A 26,402-nucleotide genomic window follows, 5' to 3' on the forward strand; every position below is an offset into this window, starting at 1 on the left:
ACAATATTTACAATAACAAACATGTATACTTATTCACATTTTCTTCAACCAGTATACAAACATATTGTTTATGGGGCTTCATAAATCTAGCTTGATACAATATTCATAATAATATACACATACATACATATGCACCTTTGCTTTAACCAACAAATAAAAGGATATGATGTCTGCATCAACAACAAAGGAATTTGTAGGCTCGTGCCTCCACCATCAAAGTAATACCAAGATTCGCCTCCTTCCTAGGAAGTACACAATGCACTTCCAAATTCAAAATTTTAGCCAATGTACAACATTATGATTGTTGTGCTACCTGTTCCCTTAGTGAACAATTATCAACCCATTGCTCCAGGGCACACTCCCAATGTGCTTATCATTCCATATGGAAATGCTAATGACCAAAAAAAATTCATTCCCTGGCCTTCCTTTCTCTGCTACAAATTCCCTCGAGCAATATCGTCACCCCCTTCCATGCAATCACTCATCTTCCAATTTCCTTGAAATCCTCTTTTCTGCTACGCAATCCCTCAGGCGATCTGTCCCTTTGCAAGGTTTCCTTGCATTGGAAGTTCCAAAAAGCAAGGTGTATCCCCGCCTCAAAACCATCATATCGGTCATAGCATGCTCATGGAAATAAATGGACATTATTGGGTATTAGTGTCCCAGAATGCCCCTACTCCTAAAGTTCTTTACCAACATACTGTTTCATGTTCCAATTGCTTTTGTTGTTGCTGCTAACACTCTTGCAGCTAGTTCTAACCATCTAACTAGGAATTCCATGCTTTCCTATACCAAGCACATAACTTCCATTAGACTAAAAAGGAATTAAAATAAATTCAAATCATACCTCATTGGTGGCTCGTCAATAAGGTACACTTGTAATTATTTTTACTTCTTGTCACAACAAGTCAAACTAGCTCCTTGATTAAATCATCATGTATAAACATATCACATCCGGTTATCTCAAAACGTAACCATCATAAATCAGAATCATAAACTATGTGCATAATTAAAAACTGAAATAAAATAATGATACTTATATTTTAAATGGTTCTTTGCTTCTACCTTTGTTCTTTGTCCTTTCAACACAACATTGAATCTATTTCCAAACTTGGAAAGCACCCAATGCCCTTTCTTATCTTCAATCACGTACACACACTCGATCAGACGCCCAAACCAACAAGCACGTAATGCCTTTTCTACAAATCAAAAATGGAATCCAAATATTGTACCACCTCCTCCCCCAATATCAGCAACAAGAGCATCTAGAGGCTAAACCATCTCTACCCTCAATATCAACAACAAGGGAATCCAGAGACTAAACCACCTCTACCCTCAATATTAGCAACTCAATATTGGTCTCATCCCAAGCTGTCCAAGGTTCCATGAACTAATAACTCAACCCAAATTGTTCCAGGGCTTCAGAGTGTTTTTTCAAACCAACAACCATAGGGAACTTGAGAACTAATCCCCTTCACAACACACACATACAAAATGTACAAAACAACACATACACCTACACCCGATGTACAACACTACAAATATACCTACACTCGGTGTACAACACTACACATACACCTACACTCAGTGTACAACACAAAGAATACACCTACACCTAATATACAACACCATACATACACCTACACCCAATGTACAACACAACACATATATATACACACTATTGTCACTCACTATAGTATGAGTTTTTAGCTGATCAAAGTTGCGAAAGATCAATAAAGTTTGAATCCATATTGTAGGCCACAGAAGCACTCAAAGCTAAATTGGACTCTTTCCAATAGATAATGTTCAGAATAAGCTTTCCAAAAGTGGGTGGAAATCCAAAAACGAACTCCTGGATCAGAAGTTATAGTAGATTAAAGATACCCTTTCAAGGCCACTAAACAAAGGAAAAATGGCTAAGGGTCAGGCTCATCGCAAATCACAAATTGGGGCTCATTGAAGTAGTGGAAAAGAGGAAGACACAAGAATTTACGATCGGCGGATCGCTGATATCGCAAATTGCATATTGGCGGGTCCAGTCTTGCAACTTATCGATGGCAGGGCTCCTGGGCATAGTCCTGCGGTTTATCGACGATCAAAGGTCATGTGATATTGACAATTAGCGATTCCAGATGGGATTGGGGTTAAAATAATACAAAGAGGAAAAGTATCGATACAGTGTAAATCACCAGGAGGAGCTAAAAAATAGTTTAAAAAGGAAATTAGTTGCAAAACCAGAGATAGGCATGCCTTTTATCTCTCCTCTAGGGGCCCACATGGAAAATCAACATTGGTCCAGATGAATTGACATGGAAGCTGACGTCAGCATGACGTAGTAGTATGAAGGACATGTGACACACAAATTTGGCATTTTCAGGGGTCCTGTTAGGTTCCTATACTGATAGGTGTCATATTTCATGATTGACTTGGTTTAATTCTGAAATATGTACATACCTTTGCTTCTGCAAATGTTTTCCATATTTGTAAAAAATAAAAAAATTAAAAAATGTAAAGAGGGTATACCCTAGAAAAAGAAAAATCAAAGGGTAAAAAGAATAAATGAAAGGTCAAAAAATGAAAGAAAATGAACCCCAACAAAAAGAAAAGACTATGAAAGTGTGCAAGTCTAAATGCCACTAGCTTTTCATTTTTGTATAATAAACAATTGTGTGCAGTTTGTTACTTATGCCACAATTTGTGAATAGTCAAACAGTTTAAACTTGGCTAATTCATTTTTCAATTTCATGTTGTAGAAATAGAGAATAAATATCTGACCAAACAGTGTAATCTTGGCAGATAAGTAGATAGGTAGAGTGAAAAAAGGAACTCAACAGTTTAATCTGAGCCCTTGGATGTAATAAGTGTATATTTAGATAGGCATCACTATGTAAAGAAAATAAAAGTTTGATAAGGGTTTTCCAGTTTAAGTGCACCCTAATAAAGAAGTGAAAATGCTAGGATAAAGTAGGTAGGGTAAGTAGATGATGGTTGCAAATAATATGTAGTGAATAGTTAAGTTTAATGCTTAAATATTTTTCTTTCATCACTTGGACAAAGCACAACTCACATTGAAAACAACGCATCAAAGAAACAAAGTCAAATTAATTAATTTCCTTATCCATTTTTCCCTTAAAATTTAACTAACTTCCCCTAAGTACTAAAGGCATTTACAAAGTTAAGGGGGCTCAGAGAATTTCTCTGACTTCTGGAGGGATCGGACCCTCGGCCCAATAATTTATAAAGCCTAAGTACTTAAACCATTCATAAAATCATTCATTCCCTTGATAAAGTTTTTCCTAAGTAAAATCCCATTTTACTTGGGAAAACTAAAATATTCCCACAAAAACCCATTTCTCACCTTAGCCTAAGTTAAATACACACTTCAATGTTTTATACTTAGTTCTTTTCGTTTCAATGTCATATTAACTATTAACATAATAATATATAAATACCTTGTAGACATTAACCCATTCCCGTATTATTTAACTATATAAAACCCCAAATTTCTATATACCCCACCCCTTGGTTAGTTATAACCATAATATATCCTTAATCAGGATTAATTAGTTAATCGATAACTAATTAATAGCCCTTAATCCACCGCCGCATTAATAAGGGATTAATTAACCCTCACGGTTAATTAATAGCCTCCCCATTCAATCCTGTCAACCCTGATATAATTAATTAATTCTTAAATGTATTGGGCCCACCTTTATTAAATCCCCATCATCTCAGATCCCCGACAATCATCCGATCAGGTCCTCAAGATTTGACGGCCGTTATGCATATCACGTGACCCTTTGTGACCACGTGTTAGCACGCGATCACAAAGCAGGTTTGTGAATAGTACCCACGCCACACGTCGCCCATCCTATGGAATCACTCTCTCAAACCCGAATACCGCCCCCCTCCATGAGTGGTGCAATAGAAACTGCTTACCGCCTTCTACTAAACACCAAAATGTCTCGTCATTTAGTTACAACCAATTGTCATTCATCTGCCAATACCAACCATTTACCTGTTTAAACACAAAAACCCCGGTTTTGCTCGTTTTCACTTGATTGTGCAGTAAAACCCTATGTAACCCATTTGTGCCACCTGAAGCCTATATTAACTGATTCAAGCACGGTTTATCTCCCGAAAAGCATTTTGGACTCACTCCACAGACCTCTCAAGCTCAAATGAAACATTTTCAACCTCCCCTACAAACCAATGCTTTCTTAACAATTTGTTTTGTTTTATAGGTGAGTAGAAGACCACAACCTTGGATAAACAGTGTTAATACTAGTCATAAGACATGTTTACTCCAAGATTGTTATTAGGTCTATTCAAATAGAGATGGAAGGTAAAAGGACACAGTAAAGAATAGTCAAAGTGTATCAGGGTTAAAGAGTATCAGATTGAAGACCAAGTCAAGTAAATCATCTAGCATGAAGATAAACAACAAAGAAGATAGTTACAAAGCATAGCATATAAATTCATGTCAAAGTGAAGACAAATGAAAAATAGAGCAGTAAAAGTAAAAAGTAAATAGTATACGGTAAAAGTAAACATGAAGACATTAAGGGTTAAACAAATATGAAAATACTTTCACCAACAACAATAAATTTTATCCAAAGTAAATGTGAAAAACAATCAAAAGAAGTTCAAGGTTAAAAGCGGAAATCAGAACAAAAATGGTACATTCTTTAGAAATTTCCTGTTTAAGTCATAATTTTGCAGAAACTATTGTGGACAATTCAAGAAGTATTTCAAGAAAATAGAGGAGGTTTTTCTTCCCAAAAGGCTCATATACAAAAACCTCTCTCACTTTTTACACAAGTATTATCAATATGGAGATAAGTGCATGTCTTAAAAACCTATTTTTCAGTTTGTGAAAAGTCCTTTTTTTTCACATCTTTTTACAGAGAATATTGTGAACAACCGGAGATGCATTTTGGGAAATTGAGAGAGTTTTATCTCAAAAAATTTCCTATATACAAAAACCTCTTTCAATTTTTACATATATATTACGGATTGAGATATAAAATCGTATCATTAGACCCTAAGTTTGCAAAATTTCTGGGCCAGAATGCACAAAGGAAGGATGCAATTAGTGACTGGGATGCCTCATCATCAACTTAGAGTTTCTATAAAATTCGAATTTCTCTTCTTTGTCACCTTTAATCCATAGATATAGTGCCAAATAGATTCATTAGTTTTGAATGTCCTTTATTTAAGTTCTATTAATGTAAGAAGTTGGAGATACTTGTGAAATTAATCTTGATATTTTTTCAAGATATTTCAATTTACAATTAATATAAATACTTCTTCATTTCAAGTATTTTCGATGGATTCTTAGACATTGATGTAAAACTGATTATTTTGGAATAAAGTGTTGTTGGACAAATTTTGCATCACTGGCTGGGTGAAGAATTAATGCAAAGGACTTTTCACAGGATTCATGTGTCAACACCGGACAAATAAGTATCTTATATCTCATGTAGTATTGTTTTCTTGTTTATTTTATCAATTATGTTTCAGATCTGAATATTAACACGAAAAGGAATAATTCAAAATTTCTTGAGTGCAATCTGTATTCAATCATTTTTATTCTTAATGTTTTCTTCTAAACTAGCATAAACAGTGAATTCCTAATTTCTCCTGTTTCCTAGTTTACTCATTTTGATCATTTAGTAAAGAATTCTTAATTGCTCTTTATTGGTGATCATTCAAGTTCTCTTCTCTTAAAACATGTTGAAGGATTTTTAATTTCCCTTCATCCCTTTTAAGTCCATCCCATATTTACAAGTCTCTATTTGCTCCTTGTTCAACTATCTTGCCCTGTGAAGCCATCCTTTGTTGAGAAACCAAATTCAGTTGAGCCATATTCTATTGATTCAATTAGCCCAATGGCCTAAACTCTTCAGCTCTATCCCTCTACTACTGAATTTCACCACTGAACACAATCAAAACCCCAAGCTTCATAACTAGCCTAAAACCTTATAAAACAAAGCTAAATTTTAAAGAGAGAGCCCTCTCTAGGTACAGATTGGCTAGATTTTGTACCCAAAAATTGGCTTATGGTTACCTTGGACTCCTTTCCCTCTTCTTACAACTTTTGGGGAAATCTGAGTGATAAGATAGTGGTGACCATCCTGGGGAACGAAAGTTTGTTTGTTTGTTATTGCTGTTTGCTTTATAAACAACAAACAGAGCTTGAAGTTACCCAGGTAGCCTTTGAGTAAAATTCTATTTTGCTTAGGAAAATTACAATATTTCTCATAAAAACCCTTTTTCACTTTAAGCCTAAATTTAAGTACACATATCAAATGTTTTTATACTTAGTGCTTTTTCGTTCATTATGACATATTAACTATTAACTTGTATTAATTTATAAACGCCTTATAAATTTTACCTTTTCCCATATTATTGTAACTATATAAAACGTGAATTTCCATACATCCTGCCCCTTGGTTAGTTATAACCATAATACATCCTTAATCGGGATTAATTAGTTAATCAGTAACTAATTAACAGCCCTTAATCCCTCGCCACATTAATAAAGGATTAATTAACCCTCACGGTTAATTAACAACCTCCCCATCCAATCCTGTCAACCCCGATATAATTAATTAATTCTTAAATGTATCAGGCCCACATTCATTAAATCCTCATCATCTCAGAGCCCCAACAGTCGTCTGATCAGGTCCTCAAGATCTGACAGCCATTATGCATATCACGCGACCCTTTGTGATCGCGTGTTATCGCGCGATCACAAAGTGGTTTTGTGAATAGTACCCGCACGACGCATCGCCCATCCTATGGAATCATTCGCTCAAGCCCGAATACTGCCCCCCCTCCATGAGCGGTGCTATAGAAACCACTTACCACCTTATACTAAATGACAAAATGTCTCGTCATTCAGTTTCTACCAATTGTCATTCACCTACCAATACCAACAATTTACCCGTTTAAACACAAAAACCCTAGTTTTGCTCGTTTTCACCTGATTGTGCAGTAAAACCCTATGTAACCCATATGTGCCACCTGAAGCCTTTGTTAACCGATTCAAGCACGGTTTACCTCCCGAAAAGCATTTTGGACTCACTCCACAGACCTCTTAAGCTCAAATGAAACCTTTTCGACCTCCCCTACAAACCAATGCTTTCTTAATGATTCGTTGTTTTTTACATGTGATCAGAAGACCACAACCTTGGATAAACAGTCTTAATACTAGTCATAAGACCTGTTTACTCCAAGATTGTTATCAGGTCTATTCAAATAGAGATGGAAGGTAAAAGGACACGGTAAAGAACATTCAAAGTGTATCAGGGTTAAAGAGTATCATATTGAAGATCAAGTCAAGTAAATCATCGAGCATGAAGATAAATAGCAAAGAAGACAGTTACAAAGCATAGCATATAAATTCATGTCAAAGTGAAGACAAATGAAAAACAGAGTAGTAAAAGTAAAAGGTAAACAGTAAAAGTAAACATGAATACATTAAGGGTTAAACAAAGACGAAAACACTTTCACCAGCCACAATAAATTTTATCCAAAGTAAAAGTGAAAAATAGCGAAAAGAAGTTCAAGGTTAAAAGAGGAAACCAGAGCAAAAATGGTACATTCTTCATAAATTTCCAGTTTAAGTCATAGTTTTGCAGAAACTATTGTGGTCAATCCGAGAAGTATTTCAAGAAACTGGAGGCGGTTTTTGTTCCCAAAAGGCTCATATACAAAAACCTCTCTCACTTTTTACACAGGTATTCCCAAGAGGGAGATAAGAGCATGTCTTCACAGCCTATTTTTCAGTTTGTGCAAAGTCCTTTTTTTCACATCTTTTTGCAGAGAATATTGTGAACAACCAAAGATGAATTTTGGGAAACTGAGAGAGGTTTAGCTCAAAAACGTTCCCATATACAAAAAAGTCTTTCACTTTTTACATATCTATTACGGATTGATATATACAATCATATCATTGGGCCCTATGTTTGCAGAATTGGGGCAGAATGCACAAAGGAAGGATGCAGTTAGCGACTGAGATGCCTCATCATCAACTTAGAGTTGCTATCAAATTCGATTTTCTCTTCTTTTTCACCATTAATCCATATAAATAGTGCCAAATAGATTCATAAGTTTTGAATGTCCTTTATTTAAGTTCCTCTTAATGTAAACAGTTGGAGATGTTTGTGAAATTAATCTTCGATATTTTTTCAAGATATTTCAGTTTACAATTAGTATAAATACTTCTTCATTTGAAGTATTTTGGGTGGATTATTAGAAATGGCTGTAAAACTGATTATTTTGGAATAAAGTGTTGTTGGACAAATTTTGCATGACTGGCTGGGTGAAGAATTAATGAAAAGGACTTTTCATAGGATTCATGTGTCAAATACTGGACAAATAAGTATCTTATATCTCATGTGGTATTGTTTTCTTGTTTATTTTATCAGTTATGTTTCAGATTTGAATATTCAATTGAAAAAGAATAATTCAGAAAGTGCTTTAGTGCAATATGTCTTCAATCATTTTTATTCTTAATGTTTTCTTCTAAACTAGCATAAATAGTGAATTCCTAATTGCTCATGTTTCCTAGTTTACTCATTTTGATCATTTAGTAAAGAATTCTTAATTGCTCTTTATTGGTGATCATTCAAGTTCTCTTCTCTTAAAACATGTTGAAGGATTCTTAATTTCCCTTCATCCCTTTTAAGTCCATCCCATCTTTACAAGTCTCTATTTGCTGCCTGTTCAGCTATCTTGACCTATGAAGCCATCCTTTGTTGAGAAACCAAATCCTGTTGAGCCATATTTTGTTGACTCCATTAGCCCAACGGCCTAAACTCTTCAGTTCTACCCCTCTGCTACTGAATTTCACCACCAAACACAATCAAAAACCCAAGCTTCATAACTAGCCTAATCTCTATCAAAACAAAGCTAAACCTTAAAGAGAGAGCCCTCTCTAGGTATAGATTGGCTAGATTCTATACCCAAAAGTTGTTTTGTGGTTACCTCAGACCCCTTTCCCTCTTCTTACAACTTCTGGGAAAATTTGAGTGATAACAGGTCCTATGGGTGTATTTCCAAGTGAAACGTGTCACCACTCAAGAAGTTCCACATGGCCCTGATGACATCATCAATCCCCCAATCGGCGATTGGACAAAGTAAAGTTCCTCCTCTGCTGAAGTCCCTCCCAGCTTGCAATTTTGATATGTAGGAACTCCCCAGACGTGATATTTTATACAATGGAGTTAAAAAGCTATCAGGTTCATCCCTTTCAATGGTCACATGCTCATTCAACTCCCCCCATCTTTGGAGGGCCCAGATTGACTCCGCCTAAATCAGTAGCTCCTAGGCCTTTTCTTCCCCGCCCCTGCCATGTTTCAATTTATCATCGAGGAGGAGTTTGAAAAGTGGTTTCCCCACCAGGCCCCTCTACTATGTGTTCCTCTCAGATCATTTCACACCCCTCTCCTCACTTGCCACTTACTGCTCATGCCCCCATCAGAAAAATATTCATCCTCAATACTTTCTCCCGCAATACGATTATGATATCACGGGTGGGCCTGATCCCATAGATTAGCGATTACAAGTATCATAGGGAAATGCCAAAGGTAAAGTGTTATAAATCAACGGTATGCCAGATTTTATATATCAAAGGAAGAAGCCCCCCGGTAGGAAGTCTAATGGCCCTAGCTCCCGAGGACTAAGCACCTGGTCATAGCCTCGATCACATGAAGTAAAAGGGGCTATATTATAAAGGACCAAGGGGGATTGGAACTCGTTGGTTTCGTAATGTTTTAGTGATAACAGTCGTCATAGGAAAGTCCTTTGTATTACACCATAAGTGCATCACCGAGCATATCAGGGCGTCAATAGTGTTTTACAGAACTTTAAAGGCACAGTGTGTTGGCAGCTGTGGCATTTAAGAAAATAGGTGGTGAATTCAAACCCCACATGGGCTGATCCAGAAAGGCCCATTGTGACACGAAACCAGGGTTGGTGCTGACAAGAGAAAAAATGAGTTAGTAGCTTGGGAGGATTTCATTACCTGTCATGTTGTCCCATACAGAGGGAAGATGACGTACTGCCCAGGGGTCCTATGATCCAACACTGTGGCATGAAACTGATGGTGCTCACTCCCATCTTTAAAGAATAAATTGTTCAAGTAGTAAAGGCTGAAATGATAGGAGTTGGTTGAGCAACACAAGAGGCCATACAAAGAGCGAACTGCAACCTGAAGCAAAGGCCATCACAGGGATGGTGTTACATATAATTTTGTCACTGTCCTTGTGCTCTCCATTCCTTGATCCTTTAGGACCTCTACAGTGAACCCCGCATGCTTGGCCTTCATGAAGAAACTCCCATTATGTCCCTCTTCATGAGGAGATCATTTCCCTTTTGCACCATTTCCCCTGAAACTTTTGTTTTGCCTAGTTTAAAAGACCAACTCTAATGGCCTTTATCTCCCTCGCATTGATGTGCAGAGATTAGAACTACTCCTCATGCCGACTAGAGCAACTGAGCTGCGTTTCAGCCACACCAGTCCTGTTATGGAAAGTTTTTTAAAATTAGAGTTGAAGCTTCCATATTTAGAAGCTCCATAATGGAAGTCTCGTAAATGGTTTGGCTGGATGGGGTCGAGGATGAGAGTTTGGGCTCCTTTCCCCTATAATGATGGAACTACCTCATGGGATAAGTCCTTCTCCCATGAGAAGAGGATCCATTTTCCATCCATATTTCCTATATAAACCTCCCTTCTTCCTAAGCACAAACTAGTCACAGTTGATAGTTTTGGTAGAGTTATTGTTGAGTGTTGATACTATTATGGAGTAGACAAGCAAGCTATTACTAGTCGTAGCTATCTAGTTGTGTGAGGGAGAAGTTTGTTTTGGTTTGGAGTGAAGCTTAAAGGGAAGAGCTTTTAAACTATTGTTGTTTGAAGCCATCATGGAATGCTATCAGAAGTGTGTGGGAACCTGTTCTTGTCAGAGGAAGACTGCAACATCAAGATGAATGGTTGTAATCTCTCTTTAATATTAATATATGCAACTATCCATTGATTTCCTACATGTTTTGTAAAATTATATATTCATGGCTTAATGTTCCTTGACTTTTTAAGTAGGTTGAATTGCAATTTGTCTATTATTATGTTTGTGTGCTACTGTTGTTTACTTGTTTCAGGAGCTCAAAGAAGGAAGCGAGAGATTGTTGGAGCAAGCAAGCAAGGACATCATCAAGCAGGATAAGAGACCAAGAGGTAGGCCCTCTTAATTGATTCTAACCTAAGGAAATCTTCCATAGAATGTATCTATTGTGGCTAGACCTATTATCGGGCTAGAGGAATTTGTTCGTGTCCGCACTTATAATTTTACTTCACCACAAATTGGAAACTCTATTGGGGATCCCATCTTTTTGTTTATTTTGGATTTCGTGATTTCGTGAGAAATTTTCTAGTTTCACGTTTTCCCTTTGGTTCTGTTTCTTTTCGCCTGCTTACTGGCCTAAGTCTAAAATTCATAGTATTAGATCTGGTCCTTGTTTTGAATTTTTTTTCCTTAGTTACCTCAGCCATCACGCTTAATCTATTGATAGTCACGCCGACAAGCACGAATTTCTGAGGAATAGTCACACCGACCAGTCTCTAGCACTTTTTGTCAGTTAGGTAGTCGCATAGATGCCTATAAGTGAAGGTTAGGGCTTGACCCCAATCTTGTCCAGTGTGTTCTGCTCTTGTGTCTTTGACCCGGTAAGATTTTAGGACTGTTTTCTCCCTCATTAGAAAGCTACTTTTCATTTGGTTTTGCTTGCTTGTTGGCTTGTCATCTTTCTATTTTATTGATTGAGTAATTGAGTGGCCAGTGACACTAGGGCATCTAGTTGGTCGCCCATTCGACAATTTGTGAACTCACTAAGTCAGGTTGTATGTGTGTTTACTCCTTGCATTTCTTTTTTGGTCCTTTTTATGACTTTGACCTCTTTTTGCACAAGTTTGAAAAAGTTCCATTTACTAGCTTGAACGTCTCTTTCTAGCATAGATTACATTGTTGGCCTTGTGTTTGGTAAAGTCGGTGTTTCATTGATCTAAATGAACTTCTCTTTTCGTGTTTTCATCTACTTGAAGAACTCATTGTCTCAAAAACTTTTTCATTGCAATATTGTATCCGAAAAGTTTGTTTCGTTGTTTCATGAGAAATTATGAAACTCTAGCTTGTTGCATCATTATGCTATGATAATTTTCATATTTTTAAAGACTAGAATTGCATGAGCATTTGAAAAAGGAAGAGAATTTTTCGTTTTTAAATGACTAATAGATAAGTGCTTGTCGGGAAATTAGGAATTGGAATGCATTTTTCATTATTTTATTCTTTGAAAAGGTGAGGTAGTGAAAGATCATTTCGTTTTCAGTTGCTTGATTGTTTGCATTTAATGCGTATTTTCTACCCTCTCTAGTGTAGGCATTTCGTCAAATTTAAAGGGTCTTGTCTCATTTAGTTGCATTTTAAGTTTTTCGAGTAGCATCGCTAAGACCTGAAAACTAAAACTTAACTCAAGATCAACTCTAAAATGAATTCAATTAACCTAAGGCGCATTTGACATTAATGATCATATCTAGAAGGTCTAGGCTAGAGGCATGTTTCAACGTCTTTAAACCTAGCAGTTGTCATTAGCTTCACTGCTAGCATGGATTTGTGCTCCCCGTACCATCGAGTATATAAAGGGAGACCTCACTAGGCTGCAGTCTTTTTATACTTAGGAAGTCGAGTCGTGATACACAGAACATAGCATTCGGGGAGATTTCCTACTTGTACTTCTAGGTTCATCAGGGGGTATTCTGCAGTTCACGGTTGCCTAGTAATCATGTTTACCTATATCATCTAGAGCAGTCATTTGATCTTTTTGACTCTTTAAAATTAAAATATCATTCGAGCACTTGTCCTTTCAAGCTTGTTTCCAATGGAAAGTGATAGAGTCATCTTTGTTTCTTTCTCGACTCTTAAAAAATCAAAGAACATTAGTACTTTATGCGTCTTAATAATTGATTGTCAACAATCGAAAACATCCTATTAGTCTTTTTGAACAAATCGTGAGTTCCCTTAAAAGGACATTTTAAAGCCTTCAAGTTATTTTTTTCGTCAACTAAGATAAGGTCATCATGGTTGAACCATCTGGTTCACCCAATTCCTCTTCCTCTGCTCTGTCTGAAATATTGTCTAAGGAGTCGTTTTTTGAGTTATCAGAGTCACTTGAGGACCAAAATGTTGAACTCATAATTGTTTTGAGTGTTCAACCATTGTCATCTCATCCTCCACCTACTTTCGATATAGGTCATCTGCTGATCTTGGCCCGGAATCTCCAGACAATCCCCTTCGAACTCCAGAGAACTCACCGACCACTAACAGTCAGTTTGGACTGGTTATATATCCTCCAAACCTTCTATTTGACATTGTTGAGATATCAACGCAGCATCCTTATAGTTCATACAACTATTCAAGTGGTCCTTTGGAACTATCCCTTAGTACACGTTGGATCATTCGTCCTCATTTGTTTTCAAACATGGAACCTGAAGGTGATGCTCCAGTCACATCTCCGGATGAGTTCAAAGTTTCTACTCGACACACTGTTCAGGGGGAAGAATTGAAATTGCAGTTTCCTCCTGAGGGTTTCCCTTATTCGGAAGGTATTCCCGCCAGTTTTCCACCCAACTATGTGCCTTTGGGGCACTTCGTTTGAGGCACACCTAGTGATTCATCACTCTACTGTAATCTTGTATGGGCATCAGGTGTCAGGCCTACATTAGGTTCATTCATCATGATCATGACTTCCCAATAGGTTGTTACTTCAGTCCTGGTGCAACCCACCATTTCGAATACTCTTATATTGTTGATCCTAGTTACACCTCAGTCACAACCGAAAATTTCAAATATTGTATCTGTTAGTTCCTCTGTCCCATTAGTGAGTGGCCAAATTGTTCCACCACTTGGGGGCAGAACCTGAATGTCTCCATGGTGTTAGGTGCCACTAATGTGAGCAGGTCACAAGCTCACATGCTTGGTATAAACTATCCCTCTTCTGGTATTATTTATAACCCTGCTAACTGATGGAGGTGGATATTGGTGGCCACCTGCCAAGTCCACCTGGACCCCCACCATTGTTTATCTCAGCATTTTCAGTTTCCTTAATTGTAGCACAACTTACTATTTTTAGCAATTTTTCGGGTCCTGAACTTCCAGATCTGTTTTGAGGTCCTAAACGACATTTTTTGGGAAATCTGGTGCAACATGGGTCCATAGACCCATGTTGCCTCCCAAAGTGGTAGTGCTCGGATAGATCTTTCTAACGAGCTATTGTATGCGTCAAACGGAGATCGTATGCCAAAGTTACGACCCCGGGAAGTTGGTGTACCAATTTACCCAAACGGGGCCCACAGTTTTGCGTTTCATCTTCTAGGGTTAGGTTTTGGAATGTTAAGGGTTTTTCATTGTTTCTCAACAATAAATAGGCCTTCGAGCCTCATTGTAACATAGTTCAGAGGCATGTAGCCACCACATCTCTTCTCAGAGATAAACTACCATCGCCCTAACTAGTTTATTTCCATTACTGTTTGTAAGCATATTTCAATATCTTACATTAATGAAATGAAGTATTATTTCCGCTGCATATCTGTGTTTATGGTTATCTCTGTAATTTGTTGCGTTCCTGTTTAAGTCCGGATCAGTGGTATTAGACCGGTCTGCTTTTTCTCTGTTTTTCTTTGCATGTCCCAAACAAGGTCGGGATATAAGGAGTTAGAGCTTGAACTGGTCGAACCTTTGCAAGACTAGCCTCGCAAATCCCGACAGCCTCCCATGGCGGATGAGAAGAAAGACGAGGTGGCAGGAGATCCTATCAAAACCTTGCTCGAAGAAGCCCTCAAGCGACAACAGAACGCGATGATGGACAACTTTGCCAAAATCCTTTAGCGGCTACCCAGAAGCGATGCATCGGCTTTCAACAACTACTCTGGAAACGCCACGCCCTTTAAGGTACAAGTTAATTTTGAAATCCTCATATTCGAGGGTCAGATAGACACAGATGTCGTAGATAAATGGTTAAATCTTATAGAGGGTTATTTTTCTGTTCATGAATTTTCAAGTCGGGAAAAGATTGTTTTCGCTCTTCTCAAAGCAGCCCCCCATGTCAAGGACTGGTGGGAAACCTACTGCGAGCAGAAGGATGAAAGTACTGGCTCACTATTTTCAGCCGCACCCACCTGGAATTCATTCCGAGATGCCATCAGGGAGTAGTACTACCCTGTCAGAAGCTATGAGGATGAATACATAAAGTGGACCACGCTGCGGCAGGGAAGGGACCAAGACGTGCCGGAGTTCACCAATCTTTTCCATACCCTTCGCACAAAGTTGGGTATCAAGGATTCAGCGTAGCATTTGATACTCAAATACCACGGCTGCCTGCACAAGTACATCCAGGAAGAAATACAATTCCTGAACATCTCCTCGCTCGGCACAGCATATCGATATGTCGTCAATGTCGACCAGAAGTTTAAACAAAAGAAGTGAGACTTTGGATATGCAAATCCAAAGCAGGGGAAAGGTGCCCCTAAACCACAGAACAAAGGACAAAGCCAAGGCGGGGCAGCCCAAGACAACTCGCCGAAGCGACAAGCAAAGAACAGTGCCGCGAAGCCGAAAAAGGACACAGGAAAATGGTGTGAGTTCCATAAGAGCTCCACTCACAACACAAGTGAGTGTCGGGCCAAGCAGTCACTGGTGGCTGAGCTAAAGGTTTCAGAATCAGATGCATGTTCTGACTCTGAGTCAGAACCCGATAAGGGGAATGACAAACGGAAGCATATCATTGATGCGGATCCTAACGCCACTGTTGCTACCGCTTAGATCCAGAAAAATGAACCCGAAGATCCAGAGGACGAGGAGCGTCTCTTCCACTCCCAGATGTGGGTAAAGGGCTCCTCGATATAGTTCATTGTTGATAGCGGGAGCCAAAAGAACCTCATTTTGGCAGAGGTCGTGAAGCGGTTGGGCTTACCGACCACAGTGCATCCACAACCGTACACCATTCAGTGGTTTCACCAAGGACGAGATCTTCGCGTGAGCCAGCAGTGTCGCCTTCCATACAACATCAAGCCCTTCACGGATGAGGTATTGTGTGACATTGCTCCCCTTGAAGTTTGTGATGTATTATTAGGATAGCCATACTTGTGGAAGCGACATGCTGTGTATGAATCAAGGACCCATGTTGTTATTATTACATTGGGAAAAAAGTTGTACAGGATACCAGAGGTAGCACAACCTACCGCCATCTCTTTGATTACTGCAAAACAATGCAGTAAGCTTATTTCCAAAACCAAGAAATTTGTTTTCCTGATGATACACCCTCAAGGAAAGAAGAAGATGGTGGTCGTGGCCTCCAGACAGGGCCCCTCTGCACGACAACTATAGATGGACAAGGTCGTGGAGGAGTATGAGGACATCTTCACCTCCCTTGCAGGGGTTCCTCTACATTGTCAAGTCAAGCACTCCATTGATCTGACCCCAGGTGCGCCGCTACCCAATGGACCAATTTATCGGCGCTCCATTCCAGATAATGATGAAATCAAGAGGCAGATTCAGGAGCTGCTGCAGAAAGGTCACATTCGTTCGAGTTCATCGCCTTGTGGGAGCCCAATCGTGTTGGTACAGAAGAAGGATGGGACGTGGAGACTCTGTATTGACTATCGGGCACTGAACAAGATCACTGTCTGTAATAGGTACCCGATCCCGCGGATTCATGACCTCCTGGACCAACTAAAGGGGGTGAAATATTTCAGCAAGATCGATCTGAAGTCAGGATATCACCAAGTACCAATCGAACCCTCTGATGTGTGGAAAATTGCCTTCAAATCCAAGGAGGGCATTTTCAAATGGTTGGTTATGCCGTTCGGATTGACGAATGCTCCTACAACCTTCATGAGGCTAATGGATGACATCTTGTGGCCATTCACCAATTCATTTGTAGTAGTATACTTGGATGACATTCTGATCTTCAGCCAGAGTTGGGAAGAGCACCTCCACCACATCCGACAGGTTCTCCAAACACTGCGGCAACACAAGCTATGTGCCAATTTGGAGAAGTGCACTTTTGGCATGACCCAGGTTCAGTATCTGGGATACATCATTGATGAACAGGGGGTGCATGTGGATCCAGCCAAGATCCAAGTCATTCGGGATTGGCCATCTCCAACCACTCTAACAGAGCTCTGCAGCTTTCTAGGTCTTGCCAACTTCTACCGCAGGTTGGTGTTGGGGTTTTCTCATATTACTTGGCCCTTGAGTCAAGTCACCAAGGGAGGGGCGAAAGAAAAATTATTTTAGTCTGAATCTCAACAGATGGCATTCATAGGGTTGAAGGATCGCCTTTGCACGACACCAGTGCTCGCGTTACCAGATTTACAACAACCATTTGAGGTCAAGACAGATGCCTCTGACTATGCTATTGGGGCAGTCCTTACTCAACATGGACATCCAGTGGCATATCATAGTGAAACAATTTCAGACACAGTCCAGAAGTACCCCACTTATGATAAAGAGATGTATTCCATTGTGCAGGCCTGCCGACAATGGAAGCATTACATTTTGGGGAAGGAAACGGTTATCCACACAGACCACCGACCCCTGCAGTTCATATAGACCCAAGGGAAATTGCATAATGATCTCCATCAGAAGTGGTCTACATACTTGTAACAGTTCCACTTGAATATCAAGTATAAGAAGGGCAGCACCAATAATGTTGCAGATTGCCTCAGCCGACCACCGATCATGGCGTTAACCACTGTGCTCAACTCTTGTGGGCACGAGACTTCTAATTGGCCACTTCTCTACAAAAGTGACCCAGAATTCGGCCACACATACCAAACACTCTTGGAGGGTCGGAATGTTCCAGATTTTCACCTCCAGGATGCCCTGTTATGCCACCTGGGTCACCTTTATGTTCCTTCAAGCGAGCGTGCCAAGATGATTTGGGAAGCACACTACAGTCGGGCTGCTGGGCATTTCGGGGTCGAGAAAACAGTGGCAGTACTGCAAAATTATTTCTATTGGTCGAATCTTCGACAGGATGTTGGGAAGTACATCAGATCATGTACTGCTTGTGCCATTGCCAAACCGACAATCAAGAAGCATGGCCTCTATACCCCGTTTCCTACCCCGAGTCGACCTTGGGAATCCATCTCCATGGATTACATGTCAGGCCTTCCTTCCACTAAGCATGGAAATGATTGTTTTTTTGTGGTCATCGACAGGTTCTTGAAGATGGCCATTATGTTGGCTTGCAAGAAGAATATCATAGCAGAAGCCACTGCTAAACTCTTCTTTGAACGAGTGTGGGTGAACTTTGGGATCCCACAGTCTATCATCTCAGATCGGGACAGTCGGTTCCTCAAAACATTTTGGTCCAGTCTCTGGTCTATGTTGGACACCAAACTCACGAAGTCCACAGCCTTCCATCCTCAAACTGATGGCCAGACAGAGGTTGTCAATAGGATGATTGTGCACATTCTGCGCATGCATAACTCAAAGCATCCACGCAGATGGGACGAGAGCCTCCCCTATGTTCAGCACAGCTACAACCGAGCTCTTCACAGCTCCACTGGCCATAGCCCTTTTCAGGTGGGTTTGGGATTCCAACCACTATGCCCCATTGATGTGGCCATGCCACTTGCAGCTACTCACATAAATTCAGCACATGTCCAGTCCGAAACAGATAAGGCCACCAACTTCATTGAGCGCATCCAACATATTCGCCAGCAGGTCCATGAAATTCTGGAGAAATCAAATGCCAAGTACAAGCAACGATATGATCAACATCGGGTGCCACACAAGTTTCAGGTGGGCGACAAAGTCTGGTTGCATTTGCAAAAGGAACGCCTTACTGGAGCCTATCGGAAACTAAGACCACTCCGATATGGTCCTTACACCATTAATAAGGCTATATGAGACAATGCATTTGAGCTTAGTATTCTCCCATTCCTTGGCCTGCACCCAGTGTTCAATGTGGACCGCCTTCGGCCATACTTTCCACCATTGCTAGACACATCCGACATTGCAGAACAACTCACACCCACAGAATTAAATCCAGATTGCATGGAACAAGCTGCAACTGATCAGATCATGGACACACAGATCAAGAACACTCACCAACAGAATATCCAACTGTATCGAGTTATCAAAGTAGGCCAACTCCTTCACCAGGGAAAGTGGCTCACCAGGGAACAAGTTCAGCAAAAGTTTCCTCATCTCATGGATGAACTCAATGCAATGGGGACCACTGCTTCCTAAGGGGGGAGGAATGATCTAGGTGGATATTGGTGGCCACCTACCAAGTCCACCTGGACCCCCACCATTGTCTATCTCAGGATTTTCAGTTTCCTTAATTGTAGCACAACTTACTATTTTTAGCACTTTTTCAGGTCCTGAACTTCTGGAGCCGTTTTGAGGCCCTAAACGACATTTTTTTGGGAAATCTTGGGGGTTGCCTCCCAAAGTGGTAGTGCTTGGATAGATCTTTCTAACGAGCTATTGTACGCGTCAAATGGAGATCGTATGCCAAAGTTACGACCCCGGGAATTTGGTGTACCAATTTACCCAAACGGGGCCCACAGCTTGGCGTTTCATCTTCTAGGGTTAGGTTTTGGAATGTTAAGGGTTTTTCATTGTTTCTCAACAATAAATAGGCCTTCGAGCCTCATTGTAACACAGTTCAGAGGCATGTAGCCACCACATCTCTTCTCAGAGATAAGCTACCATCGCCCTAGCTAGTTTATTTCCATTACTATTTGTAAGCATATTTCAGTATTTTACATTAATGAAATGAAGTATTATTTCCGCTGCATATCTGTGTTTATGGTTATCTCTGTTTGTTGCGTTCCTGTTTAAGTCCGGATCACTAACCCTACTGGATCAAGACATGTCCAGTACCAATGTAGGAATTTATAGGGTAAGTTCCTCAGACAGAACACCAAAGGACACTGCTCACAAACAGATCACAGATCAATACACCAGTATTTTAACATGGTTAAAACCCTCAAGAGGGAAACACTTCATGGCCTGAGCCAACGCGGCCACTTCAGGCAATTTATTAATAAAAGAATGAAAATTTACATAAGCTTCTCTCATGGACGGTTACCCTACAAATGACCCTCCATGCTCTTTAAATAGAGATCATGGACCAATTGAGTGTTAAGCCACGAATCAAGTGTCGGTAATACCGAGGAGAGAATGAACCGTCAAATCACTACATATCGTGACCGTCAGATTGTAAGTTTGATCCAGGTGGATATTGGTGGCCACCTGCCAAGTCCACCTGGACCCCCACCATTGTCTTTCTCAGCATTTTCAGTTTCCTTAATTGTAGCACAACTTACTATTTTTAGCAGTTTTTCGGGTCCTGAACTTCCGGAGCCGTTTTGAGGCCATAAACGACGTTTTTTGGGGAATCCAGGGGCAACATGGGTCCTATGCCAAAGTTACGACCCCGGGAAGTTGATGTACCAATTTACCCCCAAACGGGGCCCACAGTTTGGCGTTTCATCTCCTAGGGTTAGGTTTTGGAATGTTAAGGGTTTTCCATTGTTTCTCAACAATAAATAGGCCTTCGAGCCTCATTGTAACACAGTTCAGAGGCATGTAGCCATCACATCTCTTCTCAGAGATAAGCTACCATCGCCCTAGCTGGTTTATTTCCATTTCTAGTTGTAAGCATAATTCAGTATTTTCCATTAATGAAATGAAGTATTATTTCCGCTGCATCTTTGTGTATATGGTTATCTCTGTAATTTGTTGCGTTCTTGTTTAAATCCGGATCAGTGGTATCAGAGCGGTCTGCTTTTTCTCTGTTTTTCTTTGCATGTCCCCAACAAGGTCGGGATATAAGGAGTTAGGGCTTGAACTGGTTGAACCTTTGCAAGACCAGCCTCGCAAATCCCGACGGCCTCCCATGGCGGATGAGAAGAAAGACGAGGGGGCAGGAGATCCCATCAAAATCTTGCTCGAAGAAGCCCTCGAGCGACAACGGAACGCGATGATGGACAGCTTTGCCCAGATCCTTCAGCGGCTACCCAGAAGCAACGCATCGGCTTCCAGCAGCTACTCTGGAAACGCCACACCCTTTAAGGTACAAGTTAATTTTGAAATCCCCATATTCGAGGGTCAGATAGACGCAGATGCCGTAGATAAATGGTTAAATCTGCTAGAGGGTTATTTTTCTGTTCATGAATTTTCGAGTCGGGAAAAGATTGTTTTTGCTCTTCTCAAAGCAGCCCCCCACGTCAAGGACTGGTGGGAAACCTACTGCGAGCAGAAGGATGAAAGTACTGGCTCACTATTTTCAGCCGCACCCACCTGGGATTCGTTCCGGGATGCCATCAAGGAGCAGTACTACCCTGTCGGAAGCTATGAGGATGAATACATAAAGTGGACCACGCTGCGGCAGGGAAGGGACCAAGACGTGCCGGAGTTCACCAATCTTTTCCATACCCTTCGCACAAAGTTGGGTATCAAGGATTCAGAGCAACATTTGATACTCAAATACCGTGGCTGCCTGCACAAGTACATCCAGGAAGAAATACAATTCCTAAACATCCCCTCGCTCGGCGCAGCATACCGATATGCCGTCAAGGTCGAGCAGAAGTTTAAACAAAAGAAGCGAGACTTTGGATCTGCGAATCCAAAGCAGGGGAAAGGTGCCCCTAAACCACAGAACAAAGGACAAAGCCAAGGCGGGACAGCCCAAGACAACCAGCCGAAGCTGCAAGCAAAGAACAACGCCGCGAAGCCGAGAAAGGACACTGGAAAATGGTGCGAGTTCCATAAGAGCTCCACTCACAACACAAGTGAGTGTCGGGCCAAGCAGTCACTGGTGGCTGAGCTAAAGGTTTCAGAATCAGATGCATGTTCCGACTCTGAGTCAGAACCCGATAAGGGGTATGAAAAAGGGAAGCAGATCATTGATGCGGATCCCAGCGCCACTGTTGCTACCGCAAAGATCCAGAAAAATGAACCCGAAGATCCAGAGGAGGAGGAGCGTCTCTTCCACTCCCAGATGTGGGTAAAGGGCTCCCCGATACAGTTCATTGTTGATAGCGGGAGTCAAAAGAACCTCATTTCGGCAGAGGTCGTGAAGCGGTTGGGCTTACCGACCACAGCACATCCACAACCATACACCATTGGGTGGCTTCACCAAGGACGAGATCTTCGCGTGAGCCAGCAGTGTCGCCTTCCATACAACATCAAGCCCTTCACGGATGAGGTATTGTGTGACATTGCTCCCCTTGAAGTTTGTGATGTATTACTAGGACAACCATACTTGTGGAAGCGACATGCTGTGTATGAATCAAGGCCCCGTGCTGTTATTATTACATTGGGAAATAAGTTGTTCAGGATACCAGAGGTAGCACCACCTGCCGCCATCTCTTTGATTACTGCAAAACAATGCAGTAAGATCATTTCCAAAACCAGGAAATTTGTTTTCCTGATGATACGCCCTCAAGGAAAGAAGAAGACAGTGGCCGCGGCCTCCAAACGGGGTCCCTCTGCACGACAACTACAGATGGACAAGGTTGTGGAGGAGTACGAGGACATCTTCACCTCCCCGGCAGGGGTTCCTCTGCACTGTCAAGTCAAGCACTCCATCGATCTGACCCCAGGTGCGCCGCTACCCAATGGACCAATTTATCGGCGCTCCGTTCTGGAGAACAATGAAATCAAGAGGCAGATTCAGGAGCTCCTGCAGAAAGGTCACATCCGTCCGAGTTCATCGCCCTGTGGGAGCCCGATCGTGTTGGTACAGAAGAAGGATGGGACGTGGAGACTCTGTATTGACTATCGGGCGCTGAACAAGATCACTGTCCGTAATAGGTACCCGATCCCGCGGATTGATGACCTCCTAGACCAACTAAAGGGGGCGAAATATTTCAGCAAGATCGATCTGAAGTCAGGATATCACCAGGTACCAATCGAACCCTCCGATGTGTGGAAGACTGCCTTCAAATCCAAGGAGGGCCTCTTCGAATGGTTGGTCATGCCTTTCGGATTGACGAATGCTCCTGCAACCTTTATGAGGCTAATGGATGACATCTTGCGGCCATTCACCAACTCCTTTGTAGTAGTATACTTGGATGACATTCTGATCTTCAGCCAGAGTTGGGAAGAGCACCTCCACCACATCCGACAGGTTCTCCAAACACTGCGGCAACACAAGCTATGTGCCAATTTGGAGAAATGCACTTTTGGCATGACCCAGGTTCAGTATCTGGGATACATCATTGATGAACAGGGGGTGCATGTCGATCCAGCCAAGATCCAAGTCATTCGGGATTGGCCCTCTCCAACCACTCTAACAGAGCTCCGCAGCTTTCTAGGTCTTGCCAACTTCTACCGCAGGTTTGTGTTGGGGTTTTCTCATATTTCTTGGCCCTTGAGTCAAGTCACCAAGGGCGGGGCGAAAGCAAAATTCTTTTGGTCTGAATCTCAACAGAAGGCATTCAGGGAGTTGAAGGATCGCCTCTGCACGGCACCAGTGCTCGCGTTACCAGATTTACAACAACCATTTGAGGTCGAGACAGATGCCTCTGACTATGCTATTGGGGCAGTCCTTACTCAACATGGACATCCAGTGGCATATCACAGTGAAACACTTTCAGACACAGTCCGGAAGTACCCCACTTATGATAAAGAGATGTATTCCATTGTACAGGCCTGCCGACAATGGAAGCATTACATTTTGGGGAAGGAAACGGTCATCCACACAGACCACCGACCTCTGCAGTTCATACAGACCCAAGGGAAATTGCAGAATGATCGCCATCAGAAGTGGTCTACATACCTGCAACAGTTTCACTTGAATATCAAGTATAAAAAGGGCAGCACCAATAATGTTGCAGATTGCCTCAGTCGACCACCGATCATGGCGCTAACCACCGTGCTCAACTCTTGTGGGCACGAGACTTCTGATTGGCCACTTCTCTACAAAAGCGACCCAGAATTCGGCCACACATACCAGACACTCTTGGAGGGTCGGCATGTTGCAGATTTTCACCTCCAGGATGCCCTATTATGCCACCTCGGTCACCTTTGTGTTCCTTCAAGCGAGCGTGCCAAGATGATTTGGGAAGCACACTACAGTCGGGCTGCTGGGCATTTCGGGGTCGAGAAAACAGTGGCAGTACTGCAAAATTATTTCTATTGGCCGAATCTTCGACAGGATGTTGGGAAGTACATCCGATCATGTACTGCCTGTGCCATTGCCAAACCGACCATTAAGAAGCACGGCCTCTATACCCCGTTGCCTACCCCTAGTCGACCTTGGGAATCCATCTCCATGGATTACATGTCAGGCCTTCCTTCCACTAAGCATGGAAATGACTGTGTTTTTGTGGTCGTCGACAGGTTCTCGAAGATGGCCATTATGATGGCCTGCAAGAAGAATATCACAGCAGAAGCCACTGCTAAACTCTTCTTTGAACGAGTGTGGGTGCACTTTGGGATCCCACAGTCTATCATCTCAGATCGGGACAGTCGGTTTCTCAGCACATTTTGGTCCAGTCTCTGGTCAATGCTGGACACCAAACTCACGAAGTCCACAGCCTTCCATCCTCAAACTGATGGCCAGACAGAGGTTGTCAATAGGATGATTGTGCACATTCTGCGCATGTATAACTCAAAGCATCCACGCACATGGGACGAGAGCCTCCCCTATGTTCAGCACAGCTACAACCGAGCTCTTCACAGCTCCACTGGCCATAGCCCTTTTCAGGTGGGTTTGGGATTCCAGCCACTATGCCCCATTGATGTGGCCATGCCACTTGCAGCTACTCACATGAATTCAGCTCATGTCCAGTCCGAAACAGATAAGGCCACCAGCTTCATTGAGCGCATCCAACATATTCGCCAGCAGGTCCATGACATTCTTGAGAAATCAAATGCCAAGTACAAGCAGCGACATGATCAACATCGGGTGCCACACAAGTTTCAGGTGGGCGACAAAGTCTGGTTGCATTTGCAAAAGGAACGCCTTACTGGAGCCTATCGGAAATTGAGACCACTCCGATATGGTCCTTACACCATTACTAAGGCTATGGGAGACAATGCATTTGAGCTCAGCATTCCCCCATTCCTTGGCCTGCACCCAGTGTTCAATGTGGACCGCCTTCGGCCATACTTTCCACCATTGCTAGACACATCCGACATTGCAGAACAGCTCAAACCCACAGAATTAAATCCAGATTGCATGGAACAAGCTGCAACTGATCGGATCATGGACACACAGATCAAGAACACTCGCCAACAGAATATCCAACTGTATCGAGTTGTCAAAGCAGGCCAACTCCTTCAGCAGGGCAAGTGGCTCACCAGGGAACAAGTTCAGCAGAAGTTTCCTCATCTCATGGAGGAGCTCAACGCAATGGGGACCATTGCTTCCTAAGGGGGGAGGAATGATCCAGGTGGATATTGGTGGCCACCTGCCAAGTCCACCTGGACCCCCACCATTGTCTTTCTCAGCATTTTCAGTTTCCTTAATTGTAGCACAACTTACTATTTTTAGCAGTTTTTCGGGTCCTGAACTTGCGGAGCCGTTTTGAGGCCCTAAACGACGTTTTTTGGGGAATCCAGGGACAACATGGGTCCATGGAATGGACGGATGTTGCCCGTTCCAACAATGATAGTTCTCGGATAGATCTTTCTAATGAGCTATTGTACGCGTCAAACGGAGATCATATGCCAAAGTTACGACCCCGGGAAGTTGATGTACCAATTTACCCCAAACGGGGTCCACAGTTTGGCGTTTCATCTCCTAGGGTTAGGTTTTGGAATGTTAAGGGTTTTCCATTGTTTCTCAACAATAAATAGGCCTTCGAGCCTCATTGTAACACAGTTCAGAGGCATGTAGCCATCACATCTCTTCTCAGAGATAAGCTACCATCGCCCTAGCTGGTTTATTTCCATTTCTGGTTGTAAGCATAATTCAGTATTTTCCATTAATGAAATGAAGTATTATTTCCGCTGCATCTTTGTGTATATGGTTATCTCTGTGATTTGTTGCGTTCTTGTTTAAATCCGGATCAAAGTTACAAAATGTACATAGTAAAGAAACACACTTTACCTAACTCTACACTAGATGTTACACAAAAATATCGTCACCATGATTATTTGCAGTCAGTATGGGTCTATCATCACTTGTACTATCCTCCTAAGCAAGTCTAAGACCTCAGCTCTTCAAATCAAGCTTTGGAAATGGGAGAAAGACATTAGAAATCAATGTAACTCTGGTTCCGCATTTTCTCTCATGGTCACCTGCGGTCCCGCACATTCTGTGTACAAAAGCTGTGTACCTACCCACTCTGTCCCTAACGGTGCAGGTGCAGACCC

The sequence above is a fragment of the Pinus tabuliformis genome, chromosome 2_1 (assembly GCF_031772625.1).
Source record: "Pinus tabuliformis cultivar Carrire ecotype Pingquan chromosome 2_1, CPIR1, whole genome shotgun sequence".
Classification (NCBI taxonomy): domain Eukaryota; kingdom Viridiplantae; phylum Streptophyta; class Pinopsida; order Pinales; family Pinaceae; genus Pinus; species Pinus tabuliformis.